Source organism: Aplidium turbinatum, chromosome 7 (assembly GCF_918807975.1).
Source record: "Aplidium turbinatum chromosome 7, kaAplTurb1.1, whole genome shotgun sequence".
Lineage (NCBI taxonomy): Eukaryota > Metazoa > Chordata > Ascidiacea > Aplousobranchia > Polyclinidae > Aplidium > Aplidium turbinatum.
The window spans coordinates 24,173,226-24,179,336 of NC_137478.1; the positions used below are offsets into that span (position 1 = coordinate 24,173,226).

The 6,111-nt window shown below is 36.0% G+C and overlaps 1 protein-coding gene across 1 annotated transcript in view; it reads left to right on the forward strand.

Moving 5' to 3' along the window:
• LOC145774769 (uncharacterized) overlaps positions 1-6,111 on the forward strand; it is an 81,877-nt gene that overhangs the window by 41,904 nt on the left and 33,862 nt on the right. The window lies entirely within an intron of this gene.

Sequence of the window (6,111 nt, forward strand, 5' to 3'; positions counted from 1 at the left end):
AATAGTTGCTCCACCAGGAGGTCGTGATGTTCCAGGATTTTGGAAATGATTAGATAGCGTTTTTCTTGGAATTCCATATGATGCAGAACTTGGAGTTTGATCTCCACATTGAATGGCCAAAATAGCAGCTTCAAGAGCACTTGAATCGTAGTTACCATATTTTTTCGATTTGTAGGTGCGCGGCATGTCTAAAATTACAAAAAAATGCTATTTATGTGTTATACAAATCACAAGATCACCAAGTTATTTGATGACTAACTACTTCCACAATCAGTATAAACTGTCAACGCTAATTTTGCGGTAAAGAGGGTGAATTGGCCAGTATATGAATAGAAGGTTAATTGTCGACTTTGAAATGAAGTGGTGTTAAAAACAGTGAATTGCAGCTGATGCTAGACTGATCAACTTGTCTGACTGTTTTGTGCCGAGATTTGAGCAGTTTCAAAATTTTACAAGTTGTTGGCCAATTCACCCTCTAGTCGTTCTGCCTCCTTATTCAGTTATTTAAAACAAACACGCTCAAATTAACGATTAGCACTACTTCTTATCTGTTTGTCCACTAATGATCAAAGGAAAATCTTCTATGTTTCTGGAGATGGTGTATATATCGAAAATTAATAAAGACTTGGCAAATATTAAGCTTTTTCAATTTTGTTTTTGAATTAGCACACTAAAAAGCAACATACACTATTTGATTTAACAAACCCAATCTGTTACAAGAAAATCACATATAAAACCTTAGCCTACTCCTTTAGAAGAAAAAATAAAGTTATTACTTTTATCACAAATGTTTATTATAATGGCAAAGCAACAGGTGAAACGAATTTGGCCAAATCACCCCCTGGCCAATTCACCCCCTTTTACTACGCTAGTAATTTTCTTATAGAAACACAAGCATTTAAAAACGTTTGTCTGACAATCTGCTGCGTTTGGGACGCATAATGTCTTTTCCAAGTGAAAACATGCGTTCTACAGCAGCGCTGGATGGTATTGGTGTGTTGTATTTCAAAAACAAGCCTTGAAAACGTTTACTCGGAAAGGTATCAATGTTCCAAGCGTGCTGTGATGGTGTTATATAAATCTTTTAAAGAGGTCCACTGCACCAAGGCCGGATTAAGGCGGGGGCTGACGGGGCTGCAGCCCCAGACCCACTAAAAAAGTAGGCCCACCGATAACTACTTACTAAGAACAAATGACATGCTTATTATCAGGATCGAAAGAATAAAGGACAAAAAATATAGAACGAATACTAACTATGTAAACCACTGGTTTTTAACCAGACGGCACGCCTCCCCGGAGGGGCGTCAGCTCATTTCCAAGGGGGCGCGAAACGTAGCGTGCATCAAGCAGTTCTTCAAGTTTTGAAAACAATGTCTAGTGACAATGACGAACAATCACAGACTAAAGAAACAGCCAAGGGGTTTATCTTGTCAATGGAAAAGCTTGAAACCGTTATTTTAGTTGAGTTATGGTCGTGCATGATTTAACGGTTTCATAAAACTACAGTGCCGGCAAAAAAATTTTTACATTCAGTCGGCAAAAAAAAACTTTACATGAAAAATCTGCACAAGTTCTTAGCTTACTGTTCCCGCTAATAGCATTACGTCACAAAAACGCTTATAGTCACATCATTAGCTACTCTCTGGCTACACTTCACCGCAAAGTCATTGCTCCGCCTGCATAGTGTTGCTTTGCAGCTTCATGAATAGTGGGGTAGGTGAAATCGCACAATATTTTTCATTTCCTTAACATTTCGAGGTCTTGCAAAACATTTTTCAAAAACTAAAATGAGTCGAAAGAAGAAACAAATAGAAGAAAAATCTAGTGCCTTGACTTTGTTAGAAAAGGAAGATTCTGTGATTGCTGTAGCCAGAGATATTGGGCCTCAAGAGAGGCAATTCATCAATCAAAAAAGTGAAATATTTAGTCATTGTAATTGTAAAGATGGTCTTTGCATAAAGTGAACAACATATTTATTTTTTGAATTAGATTTATTTGCTTATTTTGTTCCAAATTGTCATCGATTTTCTTGTTCGTGAGAAGAAGCAAGGTTTTGTTGTTTATGAAACCAGATCAAAATCGTTCACTCATCATGGCTGATGATAAACTTATACTTTACACTTTACGTGCATGTGGTTTTCTTTGAGTTTATTGTTTGGTTTAAACATTGCATCAGAACAACTTTCTAATGCACAAAAGAGGCAGTTAAAGTGACCAGAATATTAACTTAGAAACATTGTTTGCACATTAAGTCAGAATAACTATTATTCATATTGTGTATAATTGTACCGTACTATTCTCGCAACAGACGAAATAAAAGTTTTCCGTTTTTTTTTCTTTCTGTCTCTCTCTGACCATGACGAAGATCTGTCTTCAGTTACGATTCGATCCACGGTCCACGGAAGCAAGCATGGTCCGATGTTGTTGATATGAACGTTGCAAGATCTTCATACAGTCATGCGTCATAGACGGGATGGTGCATGTCGCTGGAGGGTGAGTGGTTGTTTGTGGACGTCATCAATGAATACAAAGCATGAATAAGTTGAATTAATGAAGTCTACCAACCTGTGAATAGAAACATACAAGATTCTAATAACTTAATCTCAGATAGTGAAGAAGGAGCGTTCTTCCTGACTATCAGCACAAGGCTGAGTACTCAATCGTACAGCGAGCCAAGCCTCATGGGCGAAGCACTGTGTCTATCGCTATCCATTTTTGCTGCAATCGACTGCCGAGATGCATTAATCTGAAATCATTATAATTTATTGAAACATAGTTTGATTGAATCTGTCAATCGCTGATGTCGAATTTCAAGGTTTAATCCGTTTGGTTTTAATATTTTAAACTTACAATATCATCAGCTTACAACATTGTTTTGTCATTCAATATTATTGCTTTGTATTCAAATCTTTATTGCATCACAATCTACAGAAAAAACGACGCAATAGAAACTTTTGATGCAGCAAAGAATACAAGGGAAGTAGTTGGAAATGCAGAAGAAATCAAAGGCCCAGAATTCATTGTAGCGATTTAATTGCGACAAGCCAATCGGGTCATTATATCGATGACGATTTTTACGATGTCAATGGCATCGTGCAATGTTGAGCCATGAATCTTCTTGTTTCGTTGCATTTTACAAATTCAAAATATTTTACTTTCCATGTTATCGGAGCAGATTTGTTTGTTTCGCTTTATGGTTGTTGTATTTTCTTTTGTTTAAAACAACAACTTACTTTCAAATTTCATTTTATTGTTGAATCATTGTTTCAAAATGATGAAAGATCGTAACATGTGAGAATGAAATTAAACGTTTTAGAAAATCGTTTGCTTAATTTTTCAGCACTGTGAACAAAGAGTGGTGTTTTTTTTCAACGTTTTTTCATATTAATGCAGAGTAAGCCAGAAGTAGTCCACGTATTCGTTGATCTCATCACACATTATTTTGTTGTTAACCTTTGACCAATTTTGATGGAGAGATAACGTGCAAACGATTCTCTGTTCTAACGATGATCAACCAACTCATGAAAGTTCAAAGTCTCCACAAACATATCTTGTACTTTATCAATCAGGGACATATCGTTCGATTGTCTTTTGCAAGTGTTGTAACCAATACATTGATTGAATTGTCATTGCTTTGTGTTTTAGTCCAATTTTCAAGGTTTTATTTAGCGAATTACTTTCCTTGCTGATTCAAGTCCAAAGGAATAACTCATGTAATTTGATTGCCGTGCTGCATTATTTTGTGAAGTGTTTTTCAAAACAGATGAATCCAGCAAGAGATTTTAAACTACAAACAAGTTCCATGCGAAATCCATTGTTTATCGTCTACTTAGGTTAGTTTTATAATTAAAGCCTTTAAGCTTCTATCCCGAACTTAAATATCTAGAGGCAGTTCTAGATAGGCTGTTTAGTGCTTACCGTCCCTTGCCATAAAGAAACACTGATTGAAACGATTCTTCTTACAAACCTGTGCTAACATGACTATTGACTAGTTAGCTCTGACTGGGTTGCTGGAATAGCCGCTCTGAGCATAGCTATCACAGTGCTATGCTAATGTTTACATGACCATGTTAACTGGCCTCTATACTTCCAGGCCAAGGAGACCATCGCTTTCTAGAGACCCACTTATTTTAGATGGCATTTTTTAGTTAGGAAACCGAACCCTCGTGCGATATTATTTGAAATTTTAAAGTACGCACAGTTTGAAAATCACTGTATATATATGGTAGCCTAGTAGGCCTACTTTACTTCTGAACGAAGATAGTAGTTTAAAAATTACGTAGCCTAATTTGCAAGCCTTTCTACGACTAAAAAGTCCAATGCGTGACTGGCAGGCGAGGCCACACAAATAAAGCACGACAGAATTTTAAATCAGTAATTTATCAACCATGATGTAAACTCGGAAACTTTCACAGACTCCATGAAATCGCTTTGCTGACCCCTTGGGGCCGCAGACCCCGATTGAGAACCGCTGGTCTACGCCAAGCTGTGGACAACAAGACGTTGACTTAATTTCCTTTTATCAGAAATTTTGGGGTTTTTTCTCTGTCTTCTCTGCAAATTTTGATTGGTTGAAACGCTGTTCCAGTAACTTCTGATTAGTTCAATGTTTCATTGGCTTTAGAAAAAATTATGTTTAAGTGCCTACATTTGTTTCAGTGTGAACACTCGTTTTTTGACATGCTTTATGATTTACGTTTATGCTTGTCAATGTGAACCTCGCTTAAGAGTTGTCTGAAAAAACAAAAGCTGGTAATCAGAACAAATGTTAGTGATATTGCCAAGGTTCACTACGTCACTTCAACTTTTATTATATCACTGTGCCATAAAATTGCCAAATGATTTCGTCAATTAAAATAGTTCGCGTCCATCCTTAAATTTAATCTTATTTGTAAAAGAGTTGTTGCTGAGCAACTGCAACCAAAGAGGGTTTGTTCACCTCAATTAATGATTGAATGGATTGGAAACATGTTTGTCGTGTCAGGGCGTATATGTTGACTTTGCTTTGTGTGTGATCAACTTAGTTTGTTTGTTTGGTGCCGCAGTATTCCCTTATATATTGTACTAACTTGAAGAGTTGTAAAGTAATACTGACTTGAAGTCAAACTCATAAGCGCTGTCAAAAATGCAAACGAAACATTTTTGAGTGAGGATAAGAAGTTAGTGGCAGATTTAGGAGACAGGACGGGTAGGGGAGGTGATTGAGGTAATCGAGCCTCCTTAAAACACAAAAAAGCATCTTCATTATCTACATGCAAGGTCGGATTAATGTACGGTATCGTAGATCTGCACATCATTGTGTTTCGTTAAAACTGCTCTCCATAAAACTACTGGCTGGATCTAACCCTGGAGGAAGTTTACTCAGGTTGAGAAGTGATAGTTGTTCGAAGACCGGGAACAAAAAAACGTAATTTTTGTTTTATAAAGTTTTAAGATCAAACTTTGAGAATCGCATTCAATTTAAATACAATAGTTGTGGTTATATAATGTTCACAAGCAAATTTCTTTGAGTTAATGAATTCAGCTTTTACAGGATATTCTTGAAAGTAACTTAAGCGTAAATTTCAAAAGACTTTGAGTCTTTTCAACCATACCTGTTTACCAAATACTGCAAAATCTCATCTACTTTTTACTGCAATTACATCTAAGGTGAGTAATTCTGCACAGAAGGGATTAAAACGAAACATAGAGTTGGCATTTGAATCACTATCGATACATTGCATTGCTACATATTTTGTTAATATACGTTTTTTCATCCCTTATTTGTAAGTTTATCATGACACAATTCTGTGATGATTTATTGCAGCATGTTGAATTTTCGTCCATACCTTTCAAATTTTGTCTATACTCGGCTCTATTCTGATTGAGCATGCGTAATTGCAGACGTAGCTTAATTCATTTGAAACAGACCGGTTGCATTTTAAACTAAATTTTATTGTAAAACTAATCCACATTGTATTGATAACATACATTTTGAAACTTAAACATGGCTTTGGGATAAAAAGGTTTGGCAATGAAAATTAAAACAAATGTGAGTGAAAGTGCTTTTGTTAAGTGGAAGCCGTGTACTCAAAAACAATCAAAGCCAATGTTTATTATATGTTGCAGAGA